The following is an 18,705-nucleotide window of genomic DNA, read 5'->3' as shown; positions in this document are numbered from 1 at the left end:
GCTTTTGAGAGTATTTCTACAGAACTACACAACTGTCTTACTCTGAGTTTGTGAGAAGGTACAGAAACTCTAGTAAACTTACTCTACTAGTTCTAATAAAAAAAATAGATTGTTGTAGAGATAGGAAATAATACTACAGAAAGCAGCTGCGGGAAGTAATCAGGCCTTGTAGACACTAGAGAGCTGTGGGCTAGCTTCTCCTTACTCTTGATCCTTTTCTGCAAGCCTCTTAGTTTCTCCTTCCCCATACCTTCTACTTCTACTTGTGGCTATGACTTGTCATAAAACTGGCTCTGGCCTCTACTCAAAGTTCAGTACCCCAATTTAAGCCATCTGTGTCTTTTAGTTTACATTGTCTAGACAGACAGAACATGATTGGCTCAGCTTGAGTGAAGTTTCCATAGGTGATCCACTCAGATTAATGGAAGGGCAGGGTCACCAAAGCACAAACATGACTGCCCAGTTCTATCCTGTCAGCAGAAGTGGGCAAAGGGCAATTTCATGGCAGGGTATGTGAGTGGAGAGGCAGTGGCAGTCATCTCAAATGCAACCATGAAACAGCTCTGGGAAGATATCTTGCTCGATCCAAGTCCAGTGTAGTAAAATCTTTATTTTAGTTTATTTAGATGCATGTTTGCTTTCAAGAGTACAGGGTGAATTTTAACAGGTAGCCCCAAGATGTTTGGAATTTTATACTTAGTAGTACTACTTTTTATTTGTATGGCATGTTCACAAACTATTTTGTAATTGAAAGAATTGTGATAGTCAATTGATGATTACAACCACATTTTCAACCATATTTACAATATATTGTAACCATACATTGTTCTCTATTTTCCCAACTCTAACACGTACGCAAAAGAAATACACCTTCTCCAACCAAATGCTAGGCTATATACATATTGACATGTTGAAAATATTTGAGATATTATTAAAATATTAAAATTATTATTTAAATTAATTTTAGTATTATTAAAAGTATTAAATGTATTTAAAAATGTTTATTACTTATTATTAAAGAATGTATTGTTGGCCGGGAGTGGGGGCTCATGCCTGTAATCCCAGCACTTTGGGAGGCCGAGGCGGGCGGATCACCTGAGGTCGGGAGTTCGAGACCAGCCTGGCCAACATGGAGAAACCCCGTCTCTACTAAAAATACAAAATTAGCAGGGTGTGGTGGTGCATGCCTGTAATCCCAGCTACTTGGGAGGCTGAGGCAGGAGAATCCCTTGAATTCGGAGGGCGGAGGTTGTGGTGAGCTGAGATCACGCCATTGTACTCCAGCCTGGGCAACAAGAGCAAAACTCTGTCTCAAAAAAAAAAAAAGAATGTATTGTTAACATTAATTTTATTTCTTCCACTCTTCTTTTTAAACATGGCTACTAGAAAATGTTAAAGATATATGTGGCCTGCATTCAATTTCTATTGGACAGTGCTAGTTTAAGCCATTTTGAGTTGTACTTTCTACTCCTCGCAATGAAAAAACAATACTAACACATATGCCATGTAAACTGAAATATTTTAAACATTTACTTCATCCAAAATTCCCATAAACTCAATAAATTAAATTTTTATGTCTGTTTTTTTTCCCATTTTACAAATATTGATGCCATAATCTTATAGGTCCTTCTAGTTGTTGTCTTTCTGGACAAGGTCTTGCTATATTGCCCAGTCTGTAGTGCAGTGGCTATTCACAGGCATGCTCATAGTACATTACAGCCTCCAACTCCTGGGCTCAAGGGATACTCCTGTTTCAGCTTCCTAGTACCTGGAACTACAGGCACACACCACCACAGCTGACTCCTGTTAGTTATCTTTATTCAGTCTGATGCTACTATATGTTCAATAACTCTACTGTTACTAGGTTACTAATCCTTCTACTGTTAGTAGGTTAATAATCCTTCTAGCCTCATTTCAGTTATGCTTACCTTTATTTTTCCTTTTGATTTGTATTTGTCCCCTTTCACTAATCACAATGTCTAAACTGCTTCCCTTACTGAATTTACATTTTGTTTAGGTCATATTCGAAGATTACTTCTCATTATTAGGTTTTGGTCCCCTCAGTTTCCCAGAATGGTGTATGCTCCCCCCACCCCACATTGATTCCCTTCCTGAACCACAGGCAAAACTGTTTCCTCTGAAGTTCCTTCTTCTTCTTCTCTTCCTCTTCTCCTCCTGCTCCTCCTTCTCCTCCTCCTTCTTCTCCTTCTCCTCCTCCTTCGTCTTCTTCTCTTGCACATTCTCTCTTTCTCCTATTCTTACCTTTTATTTAGAAACAATTTCAAATCCAAAAAATTTACAAGAATAAGAAGAGTACAAATAACACAATATACCCATTACTCAGATTCACCTATTGTTTACATTTTACTCCATTTGCTTTACATTTGTATAGTATATATCTATTATATATAAATCTTTTTTCTGAACCATCTGAGAGGAAGTTGCATACATAATGTTCTTTTACCCCTAAATATCTCCATGTGTATTCTCTAAGAATAAGGGTGTTCTCTTACATAACTAGAGCATGATTATAAACATCAGTACATTTGTCATTGATGTAACACCTTTACTTTTTCTTCTAATTTTGTCAGTCTACTCAATCATGTCCTTTATAGCATTTTTATTTCCTCCAGTAAAGGATCTCGTCTAATATGAAGTATTGTATTTAATTGTCATGTCTCTTTAGTCTCTATTCTTGGAGGAACATTTTCATAGTCTTTCTTTGTCTTTTATAATGTTGACACCTTTAATAGACCATTTCTCATTTGGGGTCTGTCTAATGTTTACTCATTATCAGATTTGGGTTATCCATGCCCGGCTGGAATGTTGCATGAGTGGTGTTGAGTCTTTTTCCAGGCACCATGTCACATTGTGAGACACACAATATCCACCTGTCTCACCAACCACCGTGCCCAGCTAATTAAAAAAAAAATTTGCAGAGATGGATGGGGTCTCACCATGTTGCCTAGGCTGGTCTTGTACTCTTGAGTTTAAGCAATACATCCACCTCATCCTCCCAAAGTGTTGGGATTACAGGTGTGAGACATTGTACCTGGTCTATCTGCAGGTCTTAAAGCATATTCTCACAGATTCCTTCATAGTTGTTAATGGAAAAAGTGGTAACTATACAGCAGAAAAATCAGAGAACACCTGGAATGGATGAGCCACTGCGCCCGGCCTTTTCAATAATTTATATACATTACTATACTTATTTCAGTGCTCAAATTTTCCCAGATTTGACCAGTGGGAGTTCCCCTCAGCCTGGCTTCTGTGTCCTTGTGACATGTCCTCTTCTCTATCTCCATCACCTCCTTCTTCTCCTCCTCCTGCTTCCTTTTAGTGCTGCTTACTTTCTGGCATATTCAAATGTTTCAGGTTCATTTTGTGCCCACTCTGCCCTAGCCCTAGAACCAGCCATTCTTCCTAGAAGCCCTGATTCCTTCTGTGGGGAATGGCATCACAGACCAACATCTGAGCAACAGGTATGCTTGATGTTACTGGAATGTCTTCGCCCAGCTATTTTTTGTATTTTTTTTTTTTATAGAGATGGGGTTTCGCCATGTTGCCCAGGCTTGTCTCCAACTCCTGGGCTGAAGCAATCTGCCCTCCTCGGCCTCCCAAACTGCTAGGATTACAGGCATGAGCCACCGCGCTGGGCCAATCTTTATTTCACAGAGAACTTATGTAGAGTTTTTATTTGTTCTAAGTAAAATATATGACTATATATAGTTAGTGTATTCTGTTGTTTAAATGTCTTCAGATACATTGCCTCCTTTCAAAGCAGGATTTTAAAACCCTTTCTAAAAGGATGTTAAAAATTATATTTATATGATATATTTATATAACCATAGAAAACTGGGCTTGATGCCAGGATCTAGTGCTATCCAATGTATACAACATCCTAAGCAATCACCTATTTATTTTACAGTGTTGCTGGCCCTTCTGTGTATATATGACCTGTTCCCTAACTGTGCTGTCTCCAACAGTCCATCCATCTCTGGAGCCAAGCTGTCTATAGGAGTTTCAGCAGCAGGCTCTGCACACATCCTCTTAATCTGTTATTCATTCTCCACGGTTGTATCTTCTCCTTCCTTACATATATCACTTATTCAAGTGAAACTCATTTGACTGTCACAGCAAAACAATGTGCTAACGTATTTAAATTAGTTTTCTCTTTTAGGAGATTCTATTTATGATATTAATTTGTATGGTGAACATTTCTTCCTTGATAGTTCCAAGAAAAACAACAGCCCAGTTAGATTTGAATGATCATAAGTCCTTGAATCAGTGAGGTTCAAAATAATAAACTGTAAAATACCTCACAGTCTGTCCATTCCAGACTGATTAGTTCCAAACTCCCTGCAATCAAGGAAACTTCTCCTGGGAGCATCTGGAAAAAGTTTTGCCTTCCAAGTGAGACATAAAAACGAATAGCTATCCCATAAAATATTAAAATTTACTTAGAAAAAAGTCATTCTCTGGACATCTAATATTTGCTAGGTGAGGCAAGGTTATATCCTAACAAGCGTATTCACTACTAATTATAATGCACTTTCTTGTACTGCTCATTTAATCCAAATGTAAATATTCCAAACATAATTACCTTTGGAAGACTATTGCATGATATTGGGATGGGAACATTCCTAGTGGAATAGCTCCAGTTTTTTCAGTTCTCTATTAATAGTTCCCCACATTTTTTCCCCACATTGCTGATGTTTTTTAAAAACCTATACTGGATGCTTTTTGTGCTCAATTAGTTTAAATTTTTTGTATTTTAATAATAATTTGAAAAATTCAACATCTTCTTCATAGTCACAAATTAATTTTTCTTGTAATGAGCTACTCAAATTATCATGAATTAGGCAAAGCAATTACAGATAGGTATTAATTTTAATAAAAATTAAAATGTGACTGACAATTATAATTCTGTATTTCCTTTTTCCAATAATCTTATTTATGATCTATAAAAATTATAAAAATGTAAATTGCAGGAACTCTTTAAATTTTCTGTTTAAAAGTAAAAAATTTTTATTTTTTAAAATCAATTTGTTGAAATCTATATAATACCATTCTACTTGGTCACCTTGTAGTCTACAATTGTGCATATGGTCAGGGAAGAAATATAAACTGACGTTTTATCTTACATGTTTTTTCATGTAGGCAGAAAAGCATGAATGGTTATAAAAGTGTATATATATATTTTGGATTTCCAGAAGTACTTTATTTTTTCTGAAATCACATGTTTGACTTTTTAAAAGTCAAATATGTTCAGAATAGACAAATCAGAACATATATTTTAAGAAGTTTTAAAATTCCCATATTCCATTATCCAAAGACAGTTAATGTTTTTGCATATTTATTATACTTTAATATATGTTTCTTTTTAAAAGATGTTATAATATACTTATTTTCCCTCATTATTATAAATTTTACAAACATTCTTAATATTTTCCAAAATTAAACCACATGCCATAGCATATTTAACCACATTACTACTCAGGATATCTTCACTTTTATAAATAATTCTGTGAGAATTGTGTGCTTGTATATTACAGGTTTTGTTTTTAGGAAGATCCTTAAGAAGGAAAATTCTAAAAGTGGAACTACTGGGTTAAGGGATACAGTGATTTTAAGACTTTTTGATGTATTAATAACAAAAAGCTTAAACCAATTTATACTCCCAAAGAGTATAAGAATACCTGTTTTATTGCACAATTATCAGTATTCAGTATTTTTCTTCTTGAAATATGAAACAATTGGAGAAATAAAAGAGGGATCTGCTTTGATGTTGATAATTTTTTAAAGTTTTCTAATGATGTTAGACTTTCCTACTTTTGCTAACATAGTAAATTCTCTTTGGGTAATTGTTCATAACTTTTGTTAATGTGTTTAGTGGAGACTTTGTATTTTTAATAATCAATTTATGTTATCTTTTTAGACTAATATTTTGTCACATGTAGTGTATCTGTTTTCCTCAGTTTCTTGTCTTTTAGATGTGTTTATATTTTTGTCATAGCAGAAATTGTAATTTTTAAGATTAAATTTGTCAGCCTTTTTTGAGTGTAACATCTTTCACTAGTTTAATTTTAGAATGTTTCCTTCTTGCAGAAATTTGATAAATATTTGCTTTTATTTTATCTTCCTTTTTATATTTTGAATTTTTATACTTCTTAAATTCACTTGCTATGTGTTTGATGAAATAGTATGAGGTACAGATTATAAACAAAGTTACCTAAGCCCACGACATGTCCCAGAATCATTTAGTGAATAATTCTTTCTGTTTTCTTTGATTTGGGAAGTTTGCTTTATCATATATTTTTATTTTTATGTTGTACTATTTAAAAAGATTTCATAGCACTATAATATTTTAATATTTGGATATGGTACATCTTTCTTCATAATTATTAATTTTCATTTTAAAAACATAGTTTGGGCCAGGCGCGGTGGCTCACCCCTGTAATCCCAGCACTTTGGGACGCCAAGGCGGGCAGATCATGAGGTCAGGAGATCGAGACCATCCTGGCCAACATGGTGAAACCCCATCTCTACTAAAAATACAAAAGTTAGCTGGGCATGGTGGTGCACGCCTGTAATCCCAGCTACTCGGAAGGTAAGGCAGGAGAATCGCTTGAACCCAGGAGACGGAGGTTTCAGTGAGCCAAGATCACGCTACTACACTCCAGCCTGGGGACAGAGCGAGACTCCGGCTCAAATCAAAACAAACATAGTTTGTCAGTTTATGCGTCCAAATTTATGCATCCAAGTACAGTTTAAGATTTTTTTTTTCTTTTGTGAGATGGAGTCTTGTTCTGTCACTTAGGCTGGAGTGCAGTACAACCATCTTGGCTTGCTGCAACCTCTACTTCCCGGGTTTAAGCAATTTTCCTGCCTCAGCCTCCTGAGTAGCTGGAATTACAGGTGCCCAACACCACACCCAGCTAATTTTTGAATTTTTAGTAGAGATGGGGTTGTGCTATGTTGGCTAGGCTGGTCTTGAACTTGTGACCTCAGGTGATCCGCCTGCCTCAGCCTCCCAAAGTTCTGGGACTACAGGCGTGAACCATTGCGTGTGGCCTTAAGATCATTTTTAAAAGTTTTAAAAAATGGTTTTTAAAATGCCAATAAGCCTATAAATCAGTTTGGGATGACTTAGCACCTTTAAATTATTCCGTTTTCCTTTCTAGGGATATTGTATAATTTTAGATTTTTTTCTTTATGTAGGTCACAAAATATGACTATTGTGAAGAAAGTATCTTTTATTTTACATTATCTAGCTAGATATTGCCAGATATAAATAAGAATATCTGTAACAACAATATCTGTGCATATAATAATGTTGCCAAGTATATAATGATAATATAATAATATCCACATTCATTGGCCATGGGATTTATTAAGAAATTATCTAGTTTAATTTTCAAAACAAACTGAGGAAGTAATCATTATATTTTCCATTTTACAAACAGGGGAACTAAAACCTAGGGACTTTAAGTAACTCGTACCAATTTTCAACTTCTAAGTGACAGACCCAGGTCTCCGACCCCTGACTTCAAAGTCTGTGCTCTTAAAGTCTGATCAAAAATGCAGTTTGGTATTGTACTCTTAACAATACCAAACTGTAATATGAAAGCTATTGAATTTTATATTTTTACTTATATTCCAATTGACTGGATTTTAGGATTTAGAGGAAAGTACATTTGAATTACAAATTTCAAATCAGCATTCTTTACTGCCTATTGCAGACTCCTCAATAAATCCTCTATTGAATTTCAAAGAATACTCCAGCAACAAGAACCCTCAAATGACTGTTAGTAGATTTGTCAAGAGAAGCTTAGAAAGGCTTATTAATATTTTTTCATACATTATGTCCCTTAGCAAAAACTTTGTGATTTGGAAATTATATCACCCCTACCCCCTGGAATTTCTTATATAAAAATAACTTCTAGAAATTCCTACTTAATTTTTTAAATGCATTAGATAACCATCATAATGATATGGTATGAATACACCTGCTGTGGTCACAACAGGAAAAATAAGAGGGAAAGACAAGCCACTGCTCTTCAAAGGCCACTGAGAATTATACTTTGAGCTGAAATTTCTCAACAACATGGCTTGACCGACTACATAATTTTGAAAAGTGATCATTAAGAAATAGATGGTGACATATATGATAGCTTATGAATAATACTACAGTATTTCTTCAGGATGAAGAGTCCTTAAAAAATGGGGTCAGACCATATAATTTTCTCTTTTTTTTTTTTTTGAGACAGAGTCTCGCTCTGTCACCCAGGCTGGAGTGCAGTGGCACAATCTCGGCTCACTGCAACCTCTGCCTCCCAGGTTCAAGCGATTCTCCTGCCTCAGTCTCCAGAGTAGCTGGGTTTACAGGCACGTGCCACCACGCTAATTTTTTGTATTTTTTGTAGAGACGGGGTTTCACCATGTTGGCTAGGCTGGTTTTGAACTCCTGACCTCAAGTGATCCACCTGCCTTAGCCTCCCCAAGTGCTAGGATTACAGGCATGAGCCACCACACCCGGCCCAGGCCATATAATTTTCTCATAAAACTGTACTTCATAGAAAGGAGGAGAATGGCTCTGTCTCACAAAATTAAGTTGCCTCTCTTTGGTGTTCTGATGGTGTCTGTTCATTGGGGCTGCAAGAATCACCCTTCTTGTTTTTCTGCATCATTTACTTGTTCATGTAAGTGGTAAAAAACAAAGAAACAAACTGAAACCAAAACGTACACTAAAGTTTTGTGTTTCTTCACCGGAGCCACAAGTAGGGATTATTTTTATTGAGATGATGAACTCTTTCTTCTACACCCAGTTATCTGGACATGTGTGTATCTTGCCTAAAGCTGAGCTTTTGTGATTTTGAAGAGGTTCATTGGAATCCAGTGTTTCCAAATTATTTCCATATTAATTCTTACTTCTTTTTGTTTTAATCTCTGTGGTGGTCAGATTTTTATCTGGTTGTGATAAATAAGAGAGGAAAAAAGGATCTGAAGCTCTCATTATACAGATATATCTACTTAAGCAGAGGACTACATTAGGGAAAAATCCAGGAGTGGCTTAGTAAACTCCATGGCTGGTTAAACTTCCCATTCCAGCAGACAGTCAGAATTTATTCCTTTCTGATATGGGTTCCAGTTTCCTTCCTTCAGTTCCAGCTTCTACCTTTTCCTGTTACCAGTAGCTGCAAAAGTCCAGCCTTTCCTCTTGGCTTCTTTAATTCTCCTCCTTTCATCTAAATATTGCTTCAAATTATTTATTTATATTTATGAAACTTAACAGCAAACCCACGGTCATGACATTTTGTTAACAACTATTTTTTTCTTACTATGGAAGTAATTGAGATAGAGAACTTGGAAAATGCAGAACTGTAGAAAAACAAGAAACATTTTTTTGGTCCATAATTCTTAGTAATCAAAAAAATCACTATTAAGATTTTAGCGTATTTCCTCATGTTCTTCTCTTACTAGGCATTTAAAAATTTGTTTTCAATCAAAGAAATATTAAAACAAAAAATTGAAATGACACAAATGTGTCTGTGTAAAACTCTCCTTACCCCCACAGATAATCATTTTTGTCAGTAGCCCACTGAATGTTTTTAAAGAGTTCTGATTTGTTTGTTTGTGGTGGTTACTCTTTAATATATTTCAATTTTATTTTTTAACTTACTAATTTTAGACAGTATCTATTAACTCACTGTTATAAAAGATGAGGAGATTAGGATACTTATAGGTATTCCCCAGCTTCCTCCTCCCTGATTTTTGTTATTTTAAAAAGAGTTGTTAGGCTTGCTTGGAGCATCTGTTTAACTCTACTACACACCTCGGCTATATGGTATAGCCTATTGCTCCTAGGCTACCAACTTGTACAGCATGTTACTATACTGACTACTGTAGGCAATTGTAACACAGTGGTAAGCATTTGTGTATCTAAACATATCTAAACATAGAACATATAGAGTAAAAATATGGTATAAAAGATAAAAAATGGTACACCTCCATTATAATCTTATGGGACCACTGGTGAGTATGTGGTCCACTGACCAAAACATCATTATATGTTTACATTGATGATAGCCTCATCTTGAACTGGCCTTTGCAAATGTTGCCTCTGAACTTGGAATTTCTCTGGGCCTCTTTTGAAAAAGATTCCTCTTACCTATGAAATTTTGGGCTGTAGTTTTTATTTCTTGGTTTGCTCCCTTAGTCTGATTTTATTTAGTTTGTATTTTCCAGAATTTCCTTGAACTTTTGGTGAACTGCTGTCTTCATTCCAAGCCCCTCATCCTTAATGTGTGTTTTTAATCTTTACAAATGCTTTTTATTTCATGGCATTTCTGTTATTTCACGGAGACTTTGGGAAACAGAAGATTAGAAACTGTTCAGTTTACCATTGGTGACACTACGAATAATTTCCTCTATATGGCCATTGCTTGGTTTCAGCCATTTTGTTATGAGCTTGATATCTTATTCATTGGATTAATTAATTTATATCTTAAGAACAAAGTCATAGGATCATATTGATATTGGCTCTGATGCCAGGGACCTGAAACCCCCTCATCCCCTTCATCTCTGTCTTCTATAGGCCCTGCCTTTTGTCACTGTTCCTCCTATTAGATCCAGACTTGCTCTAACCATCTACTTATGTGGTTTCCATAAACTACTGTGCAAAAGCTGATGATGAGGAGTAATTATGTCCCACTCCTAGTTTATACTACCTTCACTGATTTATATTTAAAAGGTATTTATTTAGTGCCTATCCAGCGTTGGGCCCTGTTCTAGGTGCTAGACATATGGTAGAGAATGAAAAAGAAAAGAATTCCCGTCCTTGTGGTACCTACATTCTAGAAGGCAAGGACATGTTATTTCCTGTAGTACTACAGCCCTCAGCTCTGAACAAACTGGCAAACACTAGAAGGATAAAACAGGTAGTGCTGCCAGCATAGTAAACACACATAATCAAAACTCCTGCTGGCTGAACAATACCTCAAACTGTTTTCTACTGAAAAACAAAGTAGTCAGAATTTCTTTGTTCAAAGATCAGTCAATGTTTAATAATGAAAATAATAATCACATTTAAGGGAACAAATACTTTAAATCTTAAAATTTAAAAATAACACCAGTGTGCTACAATATAATAAAGATTAAAAAATTTGGCATATATATATAATGGAAATATAAACCTACTATAAATAATACTTACGAAGTTTTTTTTAAGATGATAAAATTGTTGTGTAATTAGTAAGTGAAAACTCATGACACAAAATTACGTATGGCTGGGAGTGGTGGCTCAGGCCTATAATCCCAGCACTTTGGGAGGCTAAGGCAGGAGGATAGCTTGAGCTCAAGAGTTTGAGGCCAGCCTAGGCAACATAGTGAGACCTCATCTCTACAAAAAATTAAAACAAAAAATTAGCCAGGTGTGGTGGTGCACACCTGGTCCCAGCTACTTGAGACACTGGGGTGGGAGGACTGCTTGAGCCTAGGAAGTTAAGACTGCAGTGAGCTGTGATTGTGCCCCTGCACTCCAGCCTGGGCAACAGGGTGAGACTCTGTCTCAAAAAATAATCATTATGTATATAGTTGGACTCTATATGTTAATCGAGTAGTCTCAGCTTAGTAGGGTATTAACAAAAATTACATTTTTTTTTTTCTAATCACTGCTTTCAACTATGCATAGGGGAACTCCAGTGTCTCATCATTGAAACATTTTGGACACATTCTATAATATTCTGATTACTTTCAGTTTTTGAAGTATAGTCCAGTTTAAAACTTCAATCTCATTTCTGAATTGTAGAAGCCAGAACGGACTGATGTTGGGGAGCAGTCTCTGGCGGAGGGAGAGGGAATGGATCCAGCTTCTTACGCGAATGGCCCTTGGGTCAGATGTAGGGAGGCAACAACGGGCCTCACTCCGGTTCAGCATGTTCAGGTCAGATGCCAGCGCATCGAGGCTTGAGGTGGTCTCCAGACAGGTCAAGTGTGGTGGGTGCCCTTGGGCAATGCTCAGCTTTACCCAGCACCCCGCTGTCACTGTGAGAAAAGAAAGCCTTCCCTCAGGTCTACCAGTAGTGTACCTCCCAGCTTCATCTCTGGGTTGTGCTCTTTACTACCCAGCAGCTTCCTGGGGTGGATCATGCTCTTCTGCTTCTCCTCTAACTCATGGAACCACAAAACCTCAGTGGTCCTTTCCATGTCCTTTAAGGTCATAGAGAACCAGACTGTGGGCAGTCTGGTTCTTATCCTCTTCTCAGGCATACTATGTCTTTAATCCTTAGTGAGAGTGGTTTTCCTACTCCCATCTTCAGAAATTTCTAGACTAGAAACAGAGAATAGTCTCTATGGATGCCTCATGAACAATGGGAAACTCTCCCAACAACTGTCTCAAATGCTTTTTTCCAATGGCAACACAAAGTTACAAGTTTCAACTTAGGCCGGGCCCAGTGGCTCATGCCTGTGGTCCCAGCACTTTGGGAGGCTGAGGCAGGCAGATCATAAGGTCAGGAGTTCGAGACCAGCCTGGCCAACATGGTGAAACCCCATCTCTACTAAAAATACAAAAAATTAGCCGGGCATGGTGGCATGCATCTGTAATCCCAGCTACTTGGGAGGCTGAGGCAGTGAACCCAGGTGGAGGTTGCAGTCAGCTGAGATCATTGCACTCCAGCCTGGCGACAGAGCAAGACTTCATCTCGAGAAAAAAAAAAAAGAGTTGCTACTTAGCAGGCCTCAGGAAGGGAGATGCCAATCTCCTCTTCTTCAAAGCACCCTATGAATTTCTATGAATTATTTTCTTGGACTTCCTACTCTCAGCCCCATCCACTCTCTCCTTGGGAGAACAAAAACCCTCTCCAAGAAGCCAAAAATGGTTTCTTCCCTTCTTTCCATATACAGACCTCTCTTATGGTGAAGTAAAAGTGAAGAGAGGAGTTTCCTAGGGTGATGATTGCTGGCAGTAAGGTTGGTTATGCACTTTTTAATAAGCCCTGGTGGGAGGTTTTGACTCCTAATTATTTATGGTTCTTTAAGAATGTTCTCAGCTTTGGGCAGTAGCCACAATTCTGAGGCAGCAGGAAAAACCCCACTAAGCAGGAAGTGGGAGAAACAAGACTGAAGACACTTTCAAGCTTAATCATTTTTACCCCCATATTTGTATTATCTGGAAAAAAAAGTTTTTAATTCATCCAAATATTATGATTTTCCTAAATATCTTGGGTAACATCATAGTGTCATAATGTTAGGGTCTACCTGGCTTCTAGTCCCAATAATTAATTTTGGTGTTAGGGATTAGAGCAAGGCATGTGAAATTGCTACCCTGTTCTTCCTTCTCTGTTGCCTGATCCAGATACCATGATTTCAACTCCACTTGTTTCACTTGTACTATTGATTACGCATTTTTTTTTTTAATGAAAGGAAATTTTACATCCCTGGAAAGTCAGTGTTATTTATAAATAGAAGTTTATATGAAAATTGAGAAAATTGAAACATTTTAACTAGAAGCTATTGCTTACCAAGGTTGTACGCAAAAAGTCTGCCCTTTGTTGTTGTTGTTGTTTAAAAAAAACAATGACAGCACATTAGCATGGTGCTAAGACTACCATCAGGCTTAGGTTTTCTCTTTCCTGAATGCAGAAAGATTTGAAGTCAATGTTATTTAATAATTTCAAGTACCACTAGTATTAAGTGGCCAGCGTTTTGGATGACACAACTTTGTCAGTGTTTTACAGTTTTCATTGTTTTCCCTAGTATTATGCAGGTCTTCCATGCTTTACTTAGCCTAACAGTTACTTATGGACATGTAGTGAGAGGGAACTGTAAACGACATCTTTTAGTTTCTTTTCTGTTGGAATCTTATTTCTGAAATGATTTTCCTATAATTATGAAGACAATATTTTCAGGTGCTAAGATCAAAGATTATTTGAATTTACCAAGGCATAATAATGGTTAAAGAAAAAGAAAAGAAAGGGTAAAAACATAAATATGTTAATTCCTCTTTAATAATTCAAGATTTCAGTGATCTGAAAGTATTGGGAAAAGTCACCTGAGTAATAAAGCATGCATCATTTGACTGGATTAAAGTTCAAATCACTGAAAAGCAGCTTATTTTTCATCCGTCACCATGGATACAAAAGGACAGTTGAAGTATGGGCATCTGACATCACAAGCATGCCCAAACAGGCCTGCAGGGGAGCTGCACCAGCGCCACAAAGGACGAAAAGAAAAGCGGCCAGAGAAGGGGAGGAACTCGCAAAGGGAAACAGGTCATTGTTAAGATGATGAGTCAGAAGTTCAGTTGGGAAGATTAAGTACAGGGAGACATGAGGCCAGCTGAGAAGCTTGACGACTTCAGCATTTGTTTACATTGACCTTTCAATACCCTTCCTAGCCAGAAATAGAACTAGAGGGAGACCAAGACACTGCATCGGATCAGTTGCTACTCAAGCAGTAGTTTCTGTAGCTTCTTCTATTTTCTCCTTATTTTATGCTTGGGCCTTAATTTTAAATAATTAAAAACATTTAAAAGTTCAAACATTTAAAAATAATATTTTAGACATTTACTTGCCTGGCTCATCTAATGTTAAAAATCATCCCTAAAGTAGCTGAATACTCCAAATAACAGCTTAAAGAATCAAAGGAACCAGTATCTGCTGCACAACAGGAAATGGTAAATATTGAGAAAAATTGCTATTTTAGGTGTTGTTACTCATGAAGAGACACAATTTCTATTTTGGTTTATTTTTGATTTTTACTAACTGAAATTTTTGTTTCTTATCAAAATGCAGCACATCTATTCTCAGGTTGCTAGGTAGTACATAAAGATCCAGACAGGAAGGCTGGATTTGGAGGTGTGCTGGTAAAGGTTTAACCAGTGGCTCTGGGGAAGCTATGATTTGTAGCATTTGCTGGTTTCTGTGGTGTAAATATTTTCACCATGGTTGATTTTGAGCTACTAGGGTGACATCAATTGGCTTGCAAAATTTCTGAAAATGTAACAATTGGCTTTTGCAAGCTGGTACCAGCTGGCTCCAGCACAGCAGTGATTAGGCTCTATTCCAGCTCTGACACCAGCTTGGGGTGGGATTTTTTAAGCACCTCACTGGGACTCAGTTTCCTTATCTGATGAAGGGTTGGAGCTGAGCTTACCTTTGGTTGTTAAAACTCCATTGGCTTGCTCTAGATGTAAGCCTGTCCAACCTGCTTGATTTTATCGTTGTTGTTGTTCTGTTTTGTTTTAGGCTTTTAGCAGCCTGAAAAGCCATGGTTTTTAGTTTCTGTCTCTAGTGTTAGACAGAAAAGAGGGATGAGGAAGGGGCTTTATTGGCCCAACCAGAAACAGGAACTGAGAACCCATGACTGTATTCTATCCCTTGGACACCCTTGCAGGGTGGTTTGAAAGAGGATTCTTGGGGGCCACTTATGGAAGAGGGTATTTGAGAGATGCTGAGTTGTTAGGGTTCTAATTCCTCATAACCACTTCAACTTTGCAGGGGAATTCTGATTTTAGCTAGCATATCTTGTTTTATATTTCTTTAAAAGGTACTGTTTGAAAAGAAGAGTGTCTTAGTAAGGAAAAAATAACATCAGAAGACAACTTGAATAATTGATCTTAAAGGCCCTCTTATATTTATAAATAACTGATGATTCTATGAAACTAAAAATGTGAACCAAACACCAATACACTCATGTCTGTAGAGTACTCAAAGTGTTTGTTGGAGGCTCCTCTCCTTCAACAGAGAGACAGTTCCTACGTTTTAAATATGCTTCTGTTTTTAATATGGGGTTTCCATATAAGATTTTACTTGAGAAAGGGTTCTGCTGCACGAAGTGGGTGGGGGATTAAAGACAACTGATTGATGCCATTTAACAAATCCAGAAACCAAGCTTTAAAAAAGAATGCCTTATCCTGTATTTCACAACTAGTAAGAGGCAGAGCCATGTATGGAATTAAGGTCTCTGGGTTTCCAGACCAGCAATATTTTCCTTTTTGGAAGCTGGCTACCTGGGACCATTACTTTCTGTTATATACCTCTGGGTAAATAATCTAATCCTGTGTTGTCCAATAGGTTGGCTACAACCTGCATGTGACGACTGAGTACCTGAAATGTAGCTGGCCTGAAATGAAATGTGTTGTAACTGCAAAATATATACTAGGTGTCAAAATCTTAGTACAAAAAAAGGTGAAATATCTCATCGATAACTTTAAAATATTGATTGCAAGTTGAAATAATTTGGATATTAAATATTAAATAAAACTAATTTTACTTTTTAAAAACTTATTTTAATGTGACTACTAGAAAATCTAAAATTAAGTGGGTGGTTCACATTCTATTTCTATTAGACAAATCTGATTTATCCTCAGGGTCAGTTTCCTCATCTATATTTCTATTTCTCAGGGTTGTTTAAGATCATGAGGTCATCTTCATGAAAGTACTCTGTAGAGTGCCAGGCAAATATAAGACCATACTTCAACACATTTTAATTCTTGTGTGGTCACCAACTGTTAGTTGTTCTCTGTAAGATGGTAAAAGTTTTGTGGAAGATTTTTTTCTTTTGCTGTTGTTTATGTGGGTTTTTTGGGGGTGGGAGAGGGAGGAGCTAAAGTAATAGTGTAGGTTGCAAACAAAATAACAAGCACATTCATTCAGTCTCCTGATTTATATTCAGTGAGGAAAAGACACATTAGACTAGAGCCAATTGTTGCCTCACAGGAACAGAGACATTGAGAAGGAACTTCTCCCTAACTCCCACCTTCCAACCTCTCCCTAAGTGCCCCATTTTGGCAGAACCTACCGATAAGCCAACTAGCAAGGGTGTCTGGGAAATGCAGTTTGTTGAGTCCTAGCTCCTGAACCTTAAAGTAGAATATAGAGGCCAGGTGTGGTGGCTCACGCCTGTAATCCCAGCACTTTGGGAGGCCAAGGCGGGTGGATCACCTGAGGTCAAGAGTTTGAGACCAGCCTGATCAACATGGTGAAACCCTGTCTCTACTAATAATACAAAATTAGCTGGGTGTGGTGGTGCATGCCTGTAATCCCAGCTGTCTAGGAGGCTGAGGCAGAATTGGTTGAACCCAGGAGGCAGAGGTTGCATTGCAGTGAGCTGAGATCATGCCATTGCACTCCAGCCTGGGCAACAAGAGCGAAACCCTGTCTCAAAAAAATAAAAATAAAAATTAAAAATTAAAAAAGTAGGATATAGAAAAGGCAGGCTAGGATCTGAGAAACAAAACGCATATAACTGGCACAATTCCAGTTCAACTTTGGCACTGGTGTAAGTGGTGGTACTCAGTGACTCCACGATGGCCACCAGCAGGTTGCTGGGTCCTGGAGAGAAGAGGGATAGACTGTTGCCTGGCAGAGCAGTGGTCCTGGTATCTTGCCTACTGGGATGGCCAGTAGAGGTAGGTATGTTTGGAAGTATGAGACACTCTCTAGGAAGTCCCAGAAATTATTGGTGGGGAAGTCTTTGAAGGGGAGGGGTACTATACAGCAGAGGCAGTCAAAAAGTAACAAAATTTGGTTATCTCATCTGTATTTACAGACTGGGGAACTTGTAATTACAAGAGTTTTTCTTAAATAAAATGTGAAAACAAGCCCACCAGACTGATCTATGAACCTATTTGAATAAAATTATTATCATCACTTTTGGGGACATCTATTAGCTTTGTCCAGTATTTCTTCTTCTAGTAACAGCATTCCAGTTTTCCTTTGGAGAATCACCTCACTATTCTGAGCGAACATGAAAGATAAGGTGACTTTATCATATTCTTTCCCAAAGCAAACACTTGGCCACAGTACTTACTAATAGTTCATATTCAAGTGTGGGCAGTCAGAGTTAATACCAAGATTTCTGCTGGACCAATCAGGAAAGAGACAGTCTTTTTCCACTGGGGTTGCGAGGTAAATAGAATGTAAATCTGGAGCATTGGTGGCCATACCTGGAAGGGAAAGCCTGCCTTAAATAAGACCAACACGTAGAAAAGTACATCCAAGAGACAAACAGAAGAAAAAATTTTAATGACACTGAGCACTTGGATCCAACCATATGTGGAGCTAGGTCTACTAGATTTTTCTGTTATACAAGCCAATGCATTCTTTTTTTTTAAGCCATTAAGAAATTGAGGTAAAATTTACATACAGTGAAAAACACATATATTTTATATATTTTAATGAATTTTGATAAATGAAACTTCTTTTTTTTGAGACTGAGTCTCACTCTGCCGCCCAGGCTGCAGTGCAGTGGTGTGATCTCAGCTCACTGCAACCTTTGCCTCTCAGGTTCAAGCGATTCTCCTGCCTCAGCCTCACGTGTAGCTGGGACTGCAGGCACACACCACCAGGTCTGGCTAATTTTGTATTTTTAGTAGAGATGGGGGTCTCACCATGTTGGCCAGACTGGTCTCAAAACTCCTCACCTCAAGTGATCTGTCCGCTTCGGCCTACCAAAGTGCTGGGATTACAAGCGTGAGCCACCATTCCCGGCCGGAAACTCTCTTTAACTACCACGTCAGTCAAAACAGCATATTCACATCACTCCAAAAATAACTTTCAGTCCCTTCCACTTGATCCTACCTCCATCTCCACAGTCAACAACTGTTCTAATTTTTTCCAGTTTAGATGAATTTTGCCTGTTTTTGAATCACTTGTTAATGGAAGTATACAGAATATATTCTTTTGTGTCTGACTTCTTTTG

General features: G+C 37.4%; 1 long non-coding RNA gene across 1 annotated transcript; it reads right to left on the bottom strand.

The window, feature by feature from the left end:
* Positions 1-11,036: 11,036 nt before the first annotated feature.
* On the bottom strand, positions 11,037-18,020 carry LOC112133833 (uncharacterized). Its single transcript, XR_008526257.2, has 2 exons — positions 17,815-18,020; positions 11,037-12,045 (listed from the first exon to the last, which is right to left on the bottom strand). It is a non-coding gene; the product is annotated as an uncharacterized LOC112133833 (long non-coding RNA).
* Between the last annotated feature and the right edge of the window lie 685 nt (positions 18,021-18,705).

Source organism: Pongo abelii, chromosome 5 (genome assembly GCF_028885655.2).
Source record: "Pongo abelii isolate AG06213 chromosome 5, NHGRI_mPonAbe1-v2.0_pri, whole genome shotgun sequence".
NCBI classification, from domain to species: Eukaryota; Metazoa; Chordata; class Mammalia; order Primates; family Hominidae; genus Pongo; species Pongo abelii.
Note: the sequence above shows the minus strand (reverse complement) of the source record. Positions and strands in the feature narration are given on the sequence as shown.